Below are 21,058 nucleotides of genomic sequence, written 5' to 3' on the forward strand. Positions count from 1 at the left end.
TTCAGATGAGTGGCAAGTCTTTGTCCAGAGTATCCTAGGCAGAGCAGCAATGTCGAATTGGGATGTGATGTGGGCAACTCAAACAAGAGGAGCTGAGGAGAGACCTGGTCAAGGTCAAACTTGATGGAAGCAAAAGCAGCAGTGGGTCGAAGCCCAAGGAGGAGGGGGATAATGCAGCCCTTGCATCGAAGGGGCAGCGAGAGCAGCGGAGACGTAAGAAGGACGTCTTGAAGATCAAGTGTTTCAGGTGTGGTGAGATGGGTCACTACACTACACAATGTCCTCTCAAGAAGAAGGACAAGGATGAGAAACACGATCCGAAGGTTGGACCCACGAAGATCGAAGAGGAGGAGTTCGCCATGATAGCCAAGATACCTCCAGGAGGAATGTGGGCTAATTTGGAGCTGTAGTTCGAAAGCGCTACAGATGGGAAGGATCCTTGAGGAGTCCACCTCTTGTATCAATACCTACTATGGGAGCCCATATCAGAAGTAGCAGGATGGACTAGTGTCGTATGGTGCCGAGAAGTGTCAGGGAGACAGTTGCAGTGGCTAGGAGCGCCAGACTTTGAGCAGCCAAAGCAGAGTTGGCAACAGTGCAGATGGCACAAAGCAAAGGTCAGCAGCAGCGCAGTAGATTCAAAGGGTCAGCACAGAGACTAGCAGCAGTCAGGCTCCAGCATTCACGTGGTATCATACTGAACACAGTTAGTTCAGTAATTTTGGATGTTTTTCAGTTGCTTCTCTCAGCAACTGAGTTGCAGTACGGATGCAATGCTAGCAATGGCAGTGCTAGTAGCATAGCAGATGCAACATTTGAGAGGGAGTTGTAGTACGGATGCAATGTTGATAGTGGTGGTGTCAGCAGCAGTACAGTTGCAGCAACAGCACAGTAGTTGGTGGACATCATGTCAGACATCAACAGCACAGAGGACGATGCTTCAGAATAAAAGCAGTATGCAACAGTGTATATTGCTATAGCACATACCTCCCTAAGAGGGAGTGTTGATTTGGGGTAGCATCGGATGTGCTCTATGCCTCAAATTTTGCAAGGAGGCTTGGGCACATGTATTCCAAAAAACCCAGAAAGCGTTTTGGGAAATTCCACCCATAAACGATTTTATTAAAATAATTAATATTTTTTAATGGGACTCTAAGTCTAAACTTAGGAAATTAAAAATATTAATGGGTATTAATCTAATTGTGGATGTAACTTCTAGAAAAAGACAGAGATCAAGTCAAAATAATCTGAGCCATTGATTAGGAGTTAATCTAGGTCATTGGTTGTCCAATAGAAAGATATAAGAAGAGGCTTGAGGATCATTTGGAAAATGCACCAAGAGAGCAAGAGATCGAATTTCTGAAATGAGAAGTTCTCAGGAGGAGATTCGATTGAGGAGATTTCTTGTAGTTGAGGGGCAGGGATAGCATCCGGAGAGAGATTTTCTCAGCAGGAGTATCATCAAAGGAGAGAGGCAGAGAGTGATCCAGTAGCCCAGACTCAGAGGCTGACGCAGGGCCACGGAGGGCCACGCAGAGGCAACACAGAGGGTGAGAGAAAGTCTGAGATTTTGCTAAGGAGAGTTCAAAAGTTGGGAGCCGAGTTGTGAGACGCGGAGACTCTGGGCAGTAAATCGATCAGTAGACTGGGTGACGCAGAGCCTAGAGAGGTTGACACAGGGACTGCGTGAGGAATGCGCAAAGCAGCGACGGGCTTGCCAGAGGCACTTCATTCAGTATCCGAGTTAACCGGGATTTTCTCAGTGATTATGTGAGGTAATCTCACAAATCTTTCTGTCAGTATTTCTCTCTGTAACTGAATAACCTGAGAGTATTCAGAGATGTATTCAGAATTTGCTACTGCTTAATAATAATAAACCCTCAGAACTGTTGCACCGGTTTTCCTGCATTGGGTTTTTCCGGGGACATTTGTCCAAAAATAACGGTGTCCATTGTGTTGTATTTTTCTTTCTTGCTTAGTCTCTTATTTCTGTATAGTATTTAATTAAGTGAAGGCTGCAGTGTATGTATTACGATATTTGCCGTAGGAAACTGCAAGTAGTTTGTTTAAAGGAATTTAACAAATAGGAGTAATATCATCAGTTGTTGCAGTAGGGGTTCCTGTTGAGGAATTTTCACGGAGTAGACTACAATGAGATATTTGCCCCAGTTGCCTGATATACCACCATCTGTTCGATTATAGCCCTTGCTACCTCGCAAGGATGCAACCTACACCAGTTGGATGTCATAAATGCCTTCTTGCATGGTTCACTTAAGGAGGAAGTGTATGTGGAACAACCCAAGGGTTCGAAGTCAAGATCATGAGACACGATGCAGGTTGAAGAAAGCCCTCTATGGGTTGAAGCAAGCCCCTAGGGCTCAGTATGAGAGGATCGATATCTATCTTATGAAGCTGGGATTTACAAGAAGCGATGATGACCAAAACCTATACTTCAAGGTTGAAAGGACAAACCTCTCATTCTGCTCCTTTATGTGGATGATCTCTTTCTAATAGGTGATGACCCTCTCATTCATCAATGCAAGAGGGAGTTGGCTTTCGAGTTCAAGATGAAGTTCCTAGGACTGACGCATTAGTTCCTAGGGTTGGAGGTCTGGCAAAAGCCAAGTGAGATTTTCCTTTCTCAAGGAAAATATATTTTGAAGGTACTTGAGAGATGTGGGATGGTGGACTACAAGTCCGTGACTACTTCGATGGAACTCAACTTTAAGAAGCTATATGGAAGTGTTGTTGGGCTCAGATTGGAGAACCCTACCGAGTATCGTCAACTTGTGGGGGCCCTGATGTTTTTGGTCAACTCCCATTTTGACATATGCTTCGTTGTGAACACATTGAGTCAATATATGGTCGAGCCTCATCGCATTCATTAGATTGCTGCCAAAAATCTCTCGAGATATCTCCAAGGCACAATTCACTATGGATTGAGATACACTGTCGGGAATTTGAGGCTACATGGATATATAGATGTTGATTGGCTGGCAATGTGGTGGAGTGTAAGGGCACATCTGGGTGTTGCTTCTCTTTGGGGTCAGCTTCTATATCTTGGATGAGTAGAAAGCAGAAATCGGTTGCACTAAGCACAGCCGAGGCCGAATATATTGCTGCGAGTATGGCCTGTTGTGAAGTAGTTTGGTTGAGGAAGCTCTCTAGTGAGCTATCTGAGCACGTGCTAGATACCACCATGATATTCTTCGACAACTAGAGTGGGATTCATCTATCAGAGAATCCCGTGTTCCACGACCACTCGAAGCACATTGATATCAAGTACCACTTTATCCGGGATATGGTACAATGGGGAGCTGTTAGGCTCCAACACATTAGGACAGATGAGCAGGTTGCAGACATTCTCACGAAGCCTTTGGGGAAGGTCAAATTCTTAACCTTCCGAGAGAGACAAGGAGTCGTGGAACAACCCTCCTATGAGGGTCCCGTATGAGTTGGACACAGAGCTTTGGGAGCTCTTCGGAGTGTGGGATACTTGGAGCTAACTATGAGCAACCATAAGGTGAGTGGTTCACCTTCCCCTAGTGGTGCACTGGATACAGGGTGAGTGGTTCACCTTCCCTTGTGATACCCCATTATGGTTGACATGTGTGTAAGGTGAGTGGTTCACCTTCCCCTACAATTGACATATGCATAGGATGAGTGGTTTCACCTTATCCTATGGCATATGAGCAGGATGAGTGGTTCATCTTCTCCTGCTGATGCCCCAACACACATCCTAACCATACTGTCCAGCACTCATGGGAAGCCAATGAGTTGGGAAACGATGGTTAGGGACCATAGCACTACAGATGTTAGCATCGTGTACTGTCGTACTCCCTATGACTAGAATGCATGGTGTTCAACAACTTGATCTAAGATCAAGGACCGACTTTAGTCAGTGGAGAGTGGTATGATCTTATGACTCACCCGCGATCACTTCTTCTTCATTATTACTTCACGGTTCAGTAGAGTAGAGCAGTATAGAACAGTGATGGCAAGGATGATACAGGATGACAGGTTGGCATGATGATGGATTGGCAAGTGGAATTCTCCCTAGTTGAGAGGGAGTGTTAAAATTGGCAACTAGGGCCAACTTCCACCTTAAGACAGCTCATATGATAGAGATGATTATTGCATTGGATTCCTCTTTCTGAGAGGTACAATTTTGATATAAAGATCATCTCATTCTGACAAGCAGGAATGGAATTTTGAATTTATTCTTTCTCATGCACAAATTGTCAAGGTCGGCCTCAGTCAAATGTAAGCTCATGAAGCCCAATGGATGTGTCTCCTCACCCTCATGATATAAAGATCATCTCATTCTGACAATCAGGAATGGAATTTTGAATTTATTCTTTCTCATGCACAAATTGTCAAGGTCGGCTTCAGTTAAATGTAAGCTCATGAAGCCCAAAGGATGTGTCTCCTCACCCTCACTGAATTGTATAAATAGGAGTGACCCTTCTCTCATTTGGACATCACTCATCTCATCACATCATCTTCTCTCTCCTCCCTTGATTTGTTCATACACTTGGAGGCTCTTTCTTCTTCGCACGTGTGGAAGGAAGACAAATTTATAGACTGGTTTTGGAGGTCAAACTTTGTGTTCTTCAAGAGTGATATCTACTCTTGCTTTCCATGGACCAAAGTTTGAAGCATCATTCTGCTTCTCCTCTATTTTGAAGTAGGACAAAGTCATCTTAATCAGAAAACTTTGGCAACAAGTGGGGTCTCTTCAAGTGATCTCTGGTCTCCTTGGACTTGCCTTCACCAAGGCTCTGATACAATGTTAAAATCTTAAAGTTCTATGCAACAATTTAAAAAATTATTGCAGAAACTTGAAAGTTCTATACAGAAAACAGAATGTACTTGCAGAAAAATAAATGTACTTTGCAAAAAACTGAATAGAATTGAATGTACTTAGCAGAAAGTTGAATGTACATTGCAAAAAATTGAATGTACTTTGCAGAAAGTTGAATGTACTTTGCAGAAAATTGAATGTACTTTGCAGAAAATTAAATGTTTTATGTCGTTACAATTAAATAGAATGAAGATTTCTTCTTCACATCTTTTCAAATCAGCAATTGTAGATAGAACATAAACTTAAGGATCATATGAAGAGAGCCAAGCACAAATATGAGACACTGAGAGTTAAGTCCAATGACCAAGGCAAAGCCCACAAGGGGAAAACCCAAATGATTCTTCTTCTATTAGATTTCTTCAATTGTCCAACAAAGTACAAAGAGAGAGAGAGAGGATAAGAATGAATAAAGTCATCAATGTCTTATCAACTCGCAGCTGAAGTGCTCTTACTCTTTGCTTGAAGATCCCCTCCTCTTGATTATATCTTGTCCTTCGCACTTGCTCCAACTCTTCCCTTGCTCTTACTCTTCACTTGCTCTCAAACGTCTCTTGCACACAATCAACACTAACTCTCCTTCCTCACAATGAACATGCTACTATCAACTCTCACGTGCTCCTTGCTTAAATAGATGAAAACGTAGAGGAGTTACAAAATGAATTCATGCCTTGAGCGAATAATAGGAAAATTGAATTCAATGAGGGAGGACTTACTTAAGGAGAAGTGTAACTCATCCCAAGAATAAAGAGAGAGGTACACATGTCTTGAAGAGTTACAATTCGAATTAGGGAGAAAGAGAATTGCACTTAGACATGAGAGAATATTTGGTGAGAGTTACAAATCGAATTGAATGAGGGAATTACAAGTGCATTTAATGAGGAGTTAAACTTTTGCCATACATTGAATTAGTGAGGGAGAGTTACATTCCCTTAAATGTGGAGTTACTATTTTATTCCAAAAGAGAGGTTTAATTTGCCAAGTAAGAGATTTTCAATTTAATTTACTTATTTCATGAGAGAATTCATTTTTATTAATCCATTAAAGGTGAATGACTTTATACTATTTTATAAATAATAGTATCATAATAATAATAATACTAGTAAGGATAAAATATTAATTCTTGACTTGTATAATCATGATTGGTTTGATTTTAAAGTGGATTCCATATGTCGAGATCATCACTTTGATCATTTAGACATGATTTTCTATTTTTGGAAAATCACTTCCAAATTGAGATGTGACTTATTATTTTTGGAAAGTCATTAGAATTATTAGAAATGAAATTTTATTATAGGTGTTTCAAACAGAACTGAAAGATATGATTTCTTCTAGGAGAAATCCATCTCTACGTTGCCAAATTTTAACAATGCATTGAGGCTACAATGCATTTTTCTACAGACATGCAAGATGCTGACATTCTCACAAAGCCTTTGTCCTAAGGTGAAGTTTGTATACCTCAAGGACAAGCTTAGATTAGTTGAGAATGTTTCCCTCAGTCAGAGGGAGTGTTGATGCCGTATCATCAAGGGGCATACATTCTAGGTTAGCATATTGACAGATCAAGGTATTGACCAGGAGCCATGTAATTTGACTAGGGAGAATGGACTAGAGAGTATCAAGGCCTAGAGTGCTCCCTAGATGCGTTGAGTTAGTGCCTTTAGCATCGAGCAAGTGATTTTCCATTCAATAGCAGGTGACACCATGTGGGAATGGTAATTTCCCATAGATCATGCTCCCTTAAAAGCAGGGTCACCCTCTCCTTCCAAGGTAGGAAGTTATATGCTCTATCAAATCGTTCTTCAAATCTAAGACTAGTTGTTGCCATTCCTAGATCTGACAAAAATTTGTTTTGTGCTAAGTTGTTCTAGCACCGACAAAAATAAAAATGCTACTCGTTTATATATCTACTAAGATCTCCTTGCAAATTTAATAGATCTGCTACAAATCTTTGTGGATCATTGTTTTGGTCGTTTAAAAAACCCACAAAAAATTAATTTCTACCAAACCCTTGACTAGTATGGCCTCCCTCTCAAAGTGTAAGCTCTGGTACCATGTTAATTTCCTAACTCCAACTACTAGCAATTTATTCTCTAGTAAATACCTTGTTGAAAATTGAATTTATTACACATTTATCGAATAAAGGCTGCTAGAATTTTTAAATAGTAAAAAATAAAAGATAAATTGTGAAAGCAAAAATGACACCAATCTAATACACATGCACACATATTTCTACCCTTCAAATCTGTTTTTGCATTAATAAATTATCTTCAGCATACAAAGGCTCCCTCACTAGGAAAATGGCTCTTTGAGGAAAAATATAAACAACAAAGCCTAGAATATTTCTAGCTGATCAAACCCTCAAAACCTATCCTTCAATCTTTCCAACTAATGGATCCTTCTCCTTTGTTTCCCTTTATTCTTCTTCCTCTGAACCTTGCACACTTGGATGAATGTCCTTTGCCCAATCACTAAGATCTCACTATCTCATTGTCTTGCTCACTTGATGTGTCATTTCCCATAGCCTAGTTTTCCTTTTATATGTTTGAATTATTGACCAAATCCACAACCCTAATCTCCGAAGTGATTGATGGTTGGGATTAGATCTCAACTTCACTCGAGATCAATGGTTGAAATTCATCTAATTCACTGATCCGAATTGGATCCATAGAAGACTATCAAAGAACCATGACTGAATCAGGTCGAACAAATCTCTAAAGAAATCCAAAACAGCGATCAAAAACACCCTGAACTAGTGGCAATGGCAGCCAACGTGGAACAATGAGGACCTCGGTCAAAGCGCGTTGATCGAGGCCCATGGAGACCACGTGGGAGGCCAAAGTAGCCCCTGGGAGCCCCGGAATGGGAAAAGGAAGAGGTTTTTGATGCACGATTAGCGCATCGCTAGGCGAACAAGGCCATAATGGGAAAACCCTGAGCACTCGGTCGCGTGGGGGAACCGAAGGACCACGGGCGAAAAAAGGAAAAAAAGCTAAGCGTACACGGCGGGACCCGCACTTTGGAAACGGGCGGTTTTGATCGGGCCACCCTTGAATGTTAAGAGGTTTTGGACAAGAGCAGAGCGATTCCATACACCGATCGACGCGTCGCAGGCGGAGGTGAGAGAAAACTGTTGTTGATCGCGTGTTATCGATCGAGCAAGTCAACCGCGCAAAACGTGCGTATGGTGTCGGATCTGGAGGGCCCAGATCAAACGGCCGAGATTGCACCCGATGGAAAGAAGCGGAATCGACAAGGAATTAAGCTGCGTTTAAAGAGATTTGGAATCCATTTGACCACCACGGTGGAGGAAGAATGCATCCACAGCGTAACTAAAGGAACGAACTGATGAAGCATGCTGGCGCCATTTAGAGGAGGACAACTGGCCACTCCCTGAGCGTTCATGATGACGCCGAACGCAAGGAACTCCAAGCGCAGCTGCAGAAGGTGAATCAGCACAAGCGGAAGAAGAACCGAACAGACATAGGGATCGAATGGCTAAAGCCATGAACAAAGACAGTCGAATCAGTCAGAGTTGAAGTTAGAGTTGAGTAGAGTCCAAGCGACCAAGAGAGACAGTGAACAGTGAACCCTGAGAGGAGGACTGAACACAGAGAACAGTAAAGCATAGCAGAAGAGACAGAGGGCCAAGCTGATCAGTAGCAACATCGAGCACCAGAGAGCTTGAGGATCCAAGCCATCCCATAGAGGAATCTGTCTGGACTAAGCATCACATTTGGCTCTTTCCACTGAGACCAGAAGGTCACAGAGCTAGTAGGAAGAAGAAGAATTTGTGTACTCCAGTGGCTTGGGGAATCCAAGAACCACCCTGCCAAGCAAAAACCTGATTCAGGTGAACTCACATTGAGTCCCTGTATTGTAAATTCTCTGCCCAAAGGCACAATAAAACAAGGCCACCACTGAATGCTGGATCGGAGACGTAGTCCTGGAGAATAGGGTGAACTCCTTATTAAAATTGTTTGTGTCTTTGTGTTGCTTATTGTATTTCTCTGTTGTCTTTCCATTTTATTGTCTGTGTATTGGAAATCCGATCGATCCATTGTTTCAATAACATAGAACACACACCAGCACATGAGTCTGTAATACCTTAGTTTAATAATCTTTAACTGATGTCACTCATAGGGTGAATATGAGATCATTCACTAATGCGAATAATCTTTGCATTTCAGTAGATTAATTCACTTTTTTTATTAAAAGAAATTACTTTAATTATTTCTTTAATTAAAGTAATTTGCTAAGGGGTCATTTGGACAACTTCCACACATCTAGACACTTAGACTTGTGAGGAAGTGCCTGTCCAATGCTACTACCATCAACAACAATTTGATTTGGGGTCCTCCATCAATGTTGCAAATATTGTTGTGGGAATATTTCACGTAGGGTCTAGACAAAAACTTATCAGAAATATCACAAAATATCAGCAAAGCATAAACTCAGACATGAGAAACTGAAAAAAATCAGCAACCTGAGAAACTCTGTCACAACAGGAAATATCAAAAGGAAGTGTAGATATATACAATATTGCTGAAATTTTCAAATCTGCTACACTTGAATTGGTGTTTCCCTTTCTTTTTTAAACTTTGACCCCTTGAAGTCATCTTCTTAGTGGGTTGTCAAGCTGAGGCGGCTTCATGTTGTGTGGATGGAGTGAGCCCACCTCATTTCAAGAGGCTTCAATGATATGTTTTCTATCCACTTTTATTGATTTGAACACATATGTGCCAAGTGGCCAGGCTTGAGACAGACCCTACAGTTGAAAGGAATATTCTCTTATTCCATTAGGTATTCTCAAGAGTACTCTAATAACTGCAACTTACATGAGGCCTCTTAACATATTTTTGATATCTAAATCCACATGTAACAATGATTTCGAAAGGTCAATGTGTTTTGTTGCCATCTTAGAAAGCAATACTAAGAATGCAAGAGTAGTATCCACTTGTCTGAAGACTGAGCAGGGCAGGGGTCTCACCAATGTTGGGAGCTTGATAATACTTGGGGGGGGGTGAATCAGTGTTTATGCACAATGGATCATCTATTTCAACTTTTACCTTTTCTTTACAAGTCACTAAATCATGAGTTAATTAACCAGCAACACAATATATGAGCAGCAGCTAACATATACATAACCATAAGCAGCACATAATACACATGCACAAGTAAGCCATGAAAGCAGCACATAAAATATCAAAAGTACACACGACACCAGATGTTAAGTGGAAACCCTTTCGTGAGAAAAACAATTGTATAGTTTGTCTTTGTCTTCTTATTATGATTAAAATTCCTCTTTTACATCATCCACTAGCCACCACCATTGTGCAAGCCCCGATTTGCGATACATGCGAACAACCACTCGCTCCAAGCCACTACCTAATGGAAGCCATCACTTCCACAACGCTGCAAACCCCAACATGCTGCATGCCCCAACCTCCAATAGTTTCTCAGGCCACCACTTGAAACACTAAAGGCCCCAACCCTCAAACTCTTGTCGACCACCTTTCATACATTTTCAAACTAGGCCCACCAATCTCAACTCAATCAACTGTAGGCCATGTTTCATCTATTTTCATACAGGATCCAAATAAACTCTCTACTCAACATTGAATACAGAAACCTCTCTACAACATAAATCTCTAATCACCAATCAAATATGATCATACAATCAAATCCGCATACACACAATCAGCTTAACAACAAGACCAACAATCCAATGACAAACACTAGCATCAACCTCAACATCATATTACATAAAAACCATCAAGCCGCCAAACCTTAACAGCACCTCAAACCCTAACAACAACAACACATCAACCTCTCTCACTCTCAACCATACATCAATGACATCAAGACACTTCACACTCAGTCATACACTCTCTCACATTATCATAGACAACAGCATATAATGACAGACACTCTGAGCAATATGACTCTACTAAACACTCAACAATACATTACATGGCATCTCACTCAACTGTGTACATTAACAAGGTCATATCAACCCCTGCAATAACCATAATGCTATCTTAGCAATCCTTTGTCAATACTCTATTACATCCTTTGCCTTCAACATATGTAAAATTCCTTGAACTGCAGTAACTAGAATTTATTCTTCTAACTGGTTAGCAGTTTATTAATTTTCTGATTAATACCGAAAAAATAACACTGCAATTCTTCACAAACAAATTCTGCAGAAGCTAAACAAAATGTTGGAACTAAGAAAACAGACCACACACAATAAAAATGACACCAATATTTTTGGACTAATAGTCCCCGGAAAAACCACAAAGGGAAAACTGGTGCAGCAGATGAGGGTTTATTTTTATTATTCAGCAACAAAAATTCTGAGCACAATATCTGGATGCCAAACTAGCAATCCTCCTACAATAATCTTGCCAAAAATATTTAGGACAAAATTCTCCCTCTGCCAAAATAATTCGGCCTCCCTTTGGCCTGCTCGCACTATTGGCCTGGGCAAGTCGTACAGCCCCTGAAACTGCCTCCAACTAGGTCGTCTAACCTCCCTCTACCACTGGAAATGAGTCGTTCTGCCTTCCAGGTGATCTCTCGGCCTTCGGCCATTGGATCGATCTCTTTTCGGCACTCGCACTGGGGTTCTTGGCTCACTCGCACAACTTGGATGGCTTTTCTGTAGAGTATTTCCGCCTCCCTTCTACTAGCTCTCCGAAACTGGAAAATCCTCTGGAACTCTTTGTTGCTTCTAGCTCAATCACTAATGCTTTTCCTTCTCTGGCTCAATCTCTTCTTCCTTGTTGAATCAATGCACTGGATAGCTCGATTTGCCAAGGAACTCGCTCTCCCTCTTGCTCGATGTGTCTATCTCCATCCCATCGATCTAGTCTTATAATCTCTCATTGGATCACCAATGGCCATCATTAAATCGTTATCAACGGCTAAGATCATCTCAGACTCGATTTGTGTGAGTCTCTAGAGCTTTCTTGATCTTTCTCAATTAATTGTTGTTAATTAATCAATTTTCCTAAGTTAGACTTAGGCATTTTTTAATTATTGATCAATTAACTTAATTGAGTGGTCTCTAGGTGTTTTCTCTCTAAACATTTTCTGGGTTTTGGAGATATCGTGTTCTTTAACCTCTCCAACATAAATCGAGACTAGAACACCTGTCTAATGCTACCAAAATCTAACACTCCCTCTTAGCGATGAAAGTGTTATGCCTTCTCCACTACTCTTATACCCATCATCCTGATGAATATCCTGTAGTTTGTAGTTGGACCACCTCACGTTGTTGATGTTTAACAACTGTGATACAACTAGCTCTCAATGTCCATCAACCACTATACATACTTTGATTCATTTTCCAACACTGTAGCTGAACCACTTTGCATCTGCGTTGCTGCTGACACTGCATTGTGCCTCCTACACTATTTCCAACTCTACTTGCATTGCATCTGATCTCATGTTGTTGTTGATGTTGCAACTACTACAACTGAGAACTAATGTACAGATCCAAATTCCACTGTGTCTTAGTACAGACTCTGCATCTGTCTCCTAAGTCTCTAACTGCAACTAGTCTTTGCATTGTCTACTGAGTAAATGTCTATGCTCATTTGTCTTTGCACCCCTCCAATAGTTCACTGATACTAGTTCTGCACTGCCTCTCGAGATTTGACTGTGCCTTCTAACATTATTCCTCCTACTATTGAAAACTGTGTGGGCCCCTATGAAAATTCGGCTAACCCTGAACCCTATTGCAGCAACTGATGTTAATTCTTCTAATTGTTAATTCAATTAAACAATTTACTTGTTGTGTGCTACGACAAATATCGAATTAAATACACTGCAACCTTCACAAATAAAATACTACAGAACAAATAAAAACGATGGAAGAAATAGATTGACACACACAAAATACACCGTTATTTTTGGACTAAGTCCCTGGAAAAACCCAACTCGGGAAAACCAGTGCAGTAGCTAAGGGTTTTGATATTATGCAGTACCGAAAATTTGAGTACAATCTATGGATGCTTAAACGAGCAATCCAAACAGAGAAATAACTGCAATAATAACTAGTGAGAAAAATTTCTCACTCCACAGGCAATCCAACACTGACCTCAACTCTAATTGAGCTGCTCCTTGCTCCCTCTGTGCAGCCACTTCGTCAGCGTACGCAGTTACTGGGCCCCACAAGCTCGGAACTGCGTCTCCTCTCACTGTCTCGTCAGCTGCTATCTGGGAACCTGATACTCTTTGCCTCCGGACCCTCTGCCCAGCTTCTGGCTCAGAATTTCTCCTCCCCAGCAAAACGTGAATCTCCCCAAGAGGGCTCTGCATTGCCTCTTTGTGGCAATCACTTCCTCTCTGCATTGTACTCACCAGAATTGGAAAAGCTTCCTCCGGCCTCACTATCTTTGCCCCTCTCTCACTGCTTCGACCTCACTGAATCACTTCCGGCAACACACAACTTCTACTCTGGAAATCGATTTCTCAGCAAATCGAACAATGTAATTGTGTTCTCCAAGCCCCATCGACTTTCTTCTTATAACCCTCTGTTGAGACTTCAATGACCAAGATTAGATCTTAATCTATGGCTAGGATTAACTAGAATTCGACCCATGTGAGTTTCTAGAAGATTCACACCATACCTTAATTAATTTTGATTAATTAATCATATTCCCTAAGTTTAGATTCAGAAAATATTTTCAAAAACGACTAATAATCTAATTAAGACATTTCTAGGCGGAATTTCCAGAAACGATTTCTAAGTTTTGGAGATCTCATGCATTCTAGCATCTCTAAAATTTTTTGTGTCTAGAACACATTCAATGCTACAAAAACTAACACTCCCTCTTAGCGAGGAATGCGTTCTAATGCTGTTGCCCCTTGTAGAAACACCCCCCTGTCTTTGCATCATCTCCTGTCACGTTGTTGATGTTTGGCTGCTGCTGCCCACCAACTACTGTGCAACTTTGATATGTGTTGCATCTATGTTGTTGCTGACCCTGCACAATTGTTGCCAACACTGCATCTGCACTGCAATCCGTCTCCATCTATTGTTGTTGCAACTGCAACATCTGCAAAGCACCCTAAATACTGAATCAATTGTGATCAGTGTGATGCATCTATCACCGAGTCTCTCATTGCTGCTAGTATTTGCATTGTCACTGAGGCATCTGCACTGCTGCTGACTTTGCACTATTGCATCTAATACCAAATGTTACGAAACCAGCTGAAGAAAAGATAGAAAAGATAGATCAATGCCTTAGAATTCAGCCTCTTCGAGGGGGCAACCTCCTTTACATTACATAAATGAACAATTCTTGGATGATACAAATGAAAAGACTTCCTTTCTATATATAGGAGTCTAAGGGGTCATAACATAATCAGAGCCGACATAACAATAATAATGTAAGGGCACAATAATAACAATAGTGGGCTTCTATGGGGCACAATAGTAACAATATGGGAACTACATGGGTACATCAATATAATAAGTGGGTTGTACTAATAACAATAAGGGGTTACACTAGTAGTATAGGGGCCTAACACCAACTCTGCACTGCGCTACCCAACATCTGACTGCAACTAGACTCTGCATTTGTCACTCTGGCCTCTGACTAGATCTACTGCCACTAATCCATCCTGCTACTGAATACTGTGGGCCCCTGTAGCAAGGTATTGATTCAAGAGGTGGACCTTCTCAAGAATCCTGCCCAATTGTAGCACTCTAGGGCTACAAAACCAAGTCACCCCATTTCACTCCTGGGGGTATGGCAGCCATCATTGCGAAATATGATCTATTCATACTGTTGTTGTTACTGCTCTGTTGATGCTTTTGCATTGTTGTTGCAACTACTGCAATAATGAGTCTGATCTCCCCATATCCTGAAGTATTAGCTTCCATAGGGTTGCTCCCTCTGAAACGAGACTCCCTCTGAATCTCGATCTCCCTATGGAAAATCTCTTTACTCCCTACTAGCAACTCGCACTGTTCTCCTGCGCTGGAAACTGGATTGCATAGCTCTGCGCTGGGAATCCCCTGGTTGGAACTGCACCTACATACTGCAACTAGGCAATTCACACTACCTGTGTCATTGCAACTAATTCTGCAACTATCTCTTGGGTATTGACTGCAACTAACTATGCAGTTGTCATAAAAATGACTGACTGCACCTGCTGACACTGTGATCCTCATGGTACTAATTATGTTGGGCTCTCGTAGCAAGGATACTGAGCCATGTGAGAAATCTGCAGCAACTGGATCTAATCTGTTGTTATTCCATGGATCTTGCCCATATGTGGCCATCTCAAATGATGTCAAAAATCTCCTCTTCTCTTTCTGCTCAGTTGTTGCTACACACACAAAATACATTGTTACTGACTAAGTCCCCGAAAAAACCAAACTCAGGAAAACCGGTGCAGCCACTGAAGGTTTTGAGATTATGCATTAGTGAAAACCTGAGTACAATCTATGGATGCTTAAAATAGCAATCCAAACAGAGAAATAACTGGAAATAGTAACTAGTAAGAAAAAATTCTCACTCCACAAGCGATCCAACACTGACCTCAGCTCAAATTGAACTACTCCTTGCTCCCTTTGCGTAGTCACTGTGTCAGCCTATGCAGTCACTGCGTCCCACAAGCTCGGAACTGTGTCTCCTCTCACTGTCTTGTCAACTGATGTCTGGGGAACCTGATACTCTTTGCCTCTGGACCCCCTGCTCAGCTTCTGGCTCAAAATTTCTCCTTCTCCCCAGCAAAACGTGAATCTCCCCGAGAGGGCTCTGCGTTGCCTCTCTATGGCAATCACTGCCTCTCTGCATTGTACTCACCGGAATTGGAAAAGCTTCCTCCGGCCTCACTATCCTGCCCCTCTCTCACTGCTTCAACCTCACTGAATCACTTTCGGCAACATAGCTTCTACTCTAGAAATCAATTTCTCAGCAAAATCGAACTTTGTAAGTGTGTTCTCCAAACCCCGTCGACTTTCTTCTTATAACTCTCTGTTGAGACTTCAACGACCAAGATTAGATCTTAATCTATGGCTAGGATTAACGAGAAGTCGATCCATGTGAGTTTTTAGAAGATTCACACCATAACTTAATTTTGATTAATTAGTCATATTCCCTAAGTTTAGACTCATAAAATATTTTTAAAAATGTCTAATAATCTAATTAAGTCATTTCTAGGCGGAATTTCCAAAAACGATTTCTGGGTTTTGGAGATCTCATGCATTCTAGCCTCTCCACAAAATTTTGAAGCTAGAACACATCCGATGCTATAAAAACTAACAGCCCCCTATAGCCAAGGTAATGATCTAAGAGGAACCACCAGTCTGATGTTGTCCTACTTGGACCCTGCCCAATCCTGCAACTCTGAAGTACTATGCTCCTCCTCCTTAAAGAGGTACAGTCACTATCAATGCAAACTCCTCCAACCTGGAGGTTAACTCATCTATCTCTATCAAAGTTGTTGTCTATTCCTCCCCCTTCTTGTCCTTCTTTTTCTTGGGACACTGGGTGTTGTAGTGACCAAACTCACCACACCTAAAGCATTTGATCTTTGACGGATCCTTCTTCTTCTTCTCTCCTCCCTTGGAAATTTGTCCCTGACTGAGACCTTTCTTCGCCTCCCCTTTAGATGCAAGGGCTATGTTCTCCTCATCTTTCTCAACCTTCGGCCCTTTGCTACTACTACTGGAAGTACCTTGGACAAGACTGAGTCCTCTTGTGTGAAATCACTCCATCTACATTCCCAATCAGCATTTTATCTTGTATAGTGATTCCCTCAACGAATCTTTCCCACTCTTTGGCAAACCAATTTAGTGTTATTCGCACAAGTTCAGTATCCTCTAGCTTCTCACCTAATGCTGCTCTCTCATCACGGACTTCCCGATTTCTAGTGAGATAAGGAGTCACATCTTCACCTTTCAACATCTTTGTGGTCCTTAACTTCTCCTTGAGAATCATTTTATGATTCTCTGATGGATCTTGGTATAGCTTCACAACGACGTCCCATATTTCCTTTGTTGTTGCCTTCTCTGCAATATATGTGGAACGATATGATCCCCAACCCCATCTAGGATCATCCTCTTAGCCTTGGCTATTTCTTTCTTGTAGGTTGCTTGTTGTTGAGGATTTGTTGGTACGACAATAGCACTCTCCGCAAACTCCTTTAGTCCATATTCATCCAACAGGAAAGTCATCTTAGCCTTCCATACACCGAAGTTAGAGGCTTCGTCAAGTCTATCTTGATCTCTAAGACCTGTTGTGGCCATTCTTGCGAAACTCGAAAACTAGGAAAATAAATTTGGAATCTCCCTCTCTTGATCTCTAAGACTTATTTGTACTCCTTGAGGAATGTGCAAGTTTGCTCCTGCTTGCCTCCGGATATCCTTCTCTGGCCAATGTACTGCCTTCAGCTACTCAATGAGACTACTCACTCAACCTTCCTAATGTCCTCTGGAAATTGGCACCCGATCTGCAATCTTGGCAACTCGAACTGGCTAATTTGGCAAACTCACACGGCTTGCTGCAACTGGAAATCTTGGATCTCCTCCGAGAAATGGGATCTAGAAACCCTCTAAGAAATTCTAGGAATTCCTCTTTAGTGTGTTTTTCTCTTCCAACCGTCATTGATCTACTTCTACAAATCAACTGCGCTCATTTCTTCTCAACAAAATCATTGATCCACTGCATACAAACTCATTGGAACCCTCTATCCGGCAAATCCACTGCCTACAAACTCAGGCTGATCAAATTTTCCTCCAACCGTATCTGGAAATCGAACCCTCTCTGTCTGCCTCTACAATTTGCACTTCCTGGTGGCCTGCACAAATCTGAGAAATTTGCGCTCAGATCTTCCTCTGAAGCTGCACAAATTCTCCTCTTGTTACTAAGCTCACAATTTGTTCTTCGATTGCTATGATACCATGAGAAACTCCTTGAACTACAGTAACTAAAATTTATTCTTCTAATTGGTTAGCAGTTTATTAATTTTTTGACTAATACCGAATAAATCACTACAATTCTTCACAAATAAATTCTACGAAAGCTAAATAAAATGTTGGAACTAAGAAAACAGATGCACACACAAAATAAAAATGACACCCATATTTTTGGACTAATACTCGGAAAAACCCCGAAGGGAAAACCAGTGCAGCAGATGAGGGTTTATTTTTATTATTCAGCAGCAAAAATTCTGAGTACAATATCTGGATGCCAAATTGGCAATCCTCCAGCAATAATCTCACCAAAAATATTTAGGAGAAATTCTCCCTCTGTCAAAATAATTCAGCCTCCTTTTGCCCTGCTCGCATTGCTGGCCTGGGCAAATCGTACAGCTCCTGAAACTGCCTCCAACTAGGTCGTCTAGCCTCCCTCTACCACTAAAAATGAGTTTTTCTACCTTATGGGTGCTCTCTCGGCCTTCAGCTACTGAATCAATCTCTTTATGGTACTCGCACTAGGGTTTTTGGCTCACTCGCACACCTTGGATGGCTTTTTTGCAGAATATTTCGGCCTCCCTTCTGTTGGCTCTCTAAAACTGGAAAATCCTTTGAAACTCTTTGTTGCTTCTCCCTCAATCGCTGATGATTCTCCTTCTTTGGTTTGAACTCTTCTTCCTTGTTGCATCACTGCATTGGATAGCTCAATCTACCAAGGAACTCACTCTCCCTCCTGCTCGATGTGTCTATCTTCATCCCATCAATCTGCTCTTATAATCTTTCGCTGGATCACCAACGGCCATTATTAAATCGTTATCAACGGCTAAGATCATCTTAGACTCGATCTGAATGAGTCTCTAGAGCTTTCTCAATCTTTCTCAATTAATTGTTGTTAATTAATCAATTTTCCTAAGTTAGACATAGGCATTTTTTAACTATTGATCAATTAACTTAATTAAGTGGTCTCTAGGTGTTTTCTCCCGAAACTTTTTATGGGTTTTTGAGATCTCGTGTTTTTTAGCCTCTCCAACACAAATGGAGACTAGACACCTATCCAATGCTACCAAAAACTAACATAAACAATGTTAACCACAACTTCAGGGAACTCTGTTATAGACTCCTTTACACAATGTTGATCGCTCCATTCAAAATGCATAGATGCTCAACACTCTGTCACCAACACTCTCCATCCATAGGTATCATGATCAAACCAAAAGCAAATCAATCCACAGCAGATTGATCCATGTTCAGTCAATTGAACGCACAGCAAGAGACATTATATCACCCTGACACAAGCTGCCAACACCTTCTCTTTGCTTAGGTGCTCTCAACTTTAACAAGCACAGCAACTGCTAATTGACTCCATAGTGATCATAGAATTTGATTAACGTTGTCATTGCATGCACAGGATATTGCACCCTCAATTCGTGCACAGCAAATGGTCTTCAGAGGAACGCAACGATCACATCATCAATGCATTCATACTACTTAGGAGACCGATTCATGCATTCATTCCCATGGTGACCAAATCAAACATTAATTTTGTGAGTAAATCAAATCATTAAACGCAACCCACTACCCTTTTGATGACCATTGTTTCTGGATCAGCTTGACAAGAGCCTCATAGACCAATTCAAAACAATACCATGGGAAATTCGCTGGATTTAGACCAAGGTATTCATTTTGTCACCTATAGGGATTGATGTGGGCATATAAAGGCAAGCCAGAGCAGATTGTCGTGGGGATGCAAACGTAAGCCAAAGCAGATTTTGCAAGTGTCATGGCCCATGGGGATGAGGAAGCAAGCTTGCGCAGATTCTGTTATGCTTGGAAAACTCAAAATCTTCAACCCAGATCTGCAACCACCCTCTTCATCACAACTTTAATCATCATGTTAACCTCCTGCAACACCAGAACACCTCTGAACCTTTGGATCATCATGCACAAACTCATCTAACTGTTGACATCAATGCCAACACTGTGCTGCCAATAACCAACACCGACACTAAGAGCGTACCCTTGAAAAGATCAAACCCTGTTGTTCAGAGCTCCATAAAGAGTACTCCCCCCTCCAAACACCAGACTTATGACATGAGGATTCTAAAAATACCAAGAAATGTCCTCTCACAAAGAGTCTAATGGCCAAGCCATTTGGTGACTTTCAGTTCTACTGACCCAGCACACTATCATTTCTAGCAATGTCCAAATACCAATAAATCAGCAGATTATATCCAATCTTAACTGATTCTCCATAAGGCCCGTAAGTGCCTCAGGCTTTTGAATAACTATTGGGGCTTCTGTCAATTCAAAAATCCTCTTTTGCTTGGACCACAAGTAAAGTTCACGCCACACTTTTTTCTTTAGCAGGGCAGACAAGAAGTCTAACGAACTAGTCTAGGAGCCAGCTGTCACAGTCCTTGCTCTCATTGAGCCAAAAATAATGGTTCTTTGTCAACTACTTCACCCTCTGAAGATATGATTGCATGCTGCCAAGAAAATACCCCTCACCGTGAAGAGCTAAATCAAAGGAAAGCAAAATCAGAAAGGAATAGAAAAACTTGAAGAGAACGAATTGTCTCAAAGTAAAATCACAGAGCAATAAAAAAACTTGAAGGGAATAAATTGTCTCAACAGTGACAAAACCCATTGTGGCTTAGAGAAACCAAACAACAGTGTCACAAAGAAACCCTATGGCACTCATTGTTGTCTTAAACATCACAACAGCAGAAGAAACTTTAAAGAATAGAAATCTGGCCATAAGGAATCAAGGTTCATAAAAGCAAGAGACACAGTAAGAAGTAAAATTTTCTAACCAACCCTGCACAGTGACAGCATAGGGTACATTGTTTGAAATCATTATTAAATCCCGAGATAAGAACTAAAAATATTGTCCACTCATCTCATGAATGTTTCCAGAAAATTCTTTCACTAAAAGGAATTACAAGGATGTATAAATTTATAAAATAACCTAAATTTCTAAATCAATCAAGTGCAAAAACCAGCACTTTTGGTGCCTACAATAACCAACATTCCTAAAGAAGACTTCAGTAACCAAATATTTCAACCTTTTAAGACATTTTAAGGATGTTTCTCTAACCATCTATGCATATATTTTTTCATCCCAAAGGAGAGTCTCAGTTCTCTAACAGAAAGATAAACTCCGTTCCTTATATCTGTGTATACTAATTAACACAAATATGAAGTTTTCTAACAATAGGAGGAGCTAGAATATATATTACCATTTACTCCCTATGATC

General features: G+C 41.1%; 1 protein-coding gene across 3 annotated transcripts in view; it reads right to left on the bottom strand.

Moving 5' to 3' along the window:
• Positions 1-21,058, bottom strand: part of LOC149145527 (tRNA/rRNA methyltransferase (SpoU) family protein) — a 235,640-nt gene that overhangs the window by 65,562 nt on the left and 149,020 nt on the right. The window lies entirely within an intron of this gene.

This window comes from Pinus tabuliformis, chromosome X, assembly GCF_031772625.1.
Source record: "Pinus tabuliformis cultivar Carrire ecotype Pingquan chromosome X, CPIR1, whole genome shotgun sequence".
Classification (NCBI taxonomy): domain Eukaryota; kingdom Viridiplantae; phylum Streptophyta; class Pinopsida; order Pinales; family Pinaceae; genus Pinus; species Pinus tabuliformis.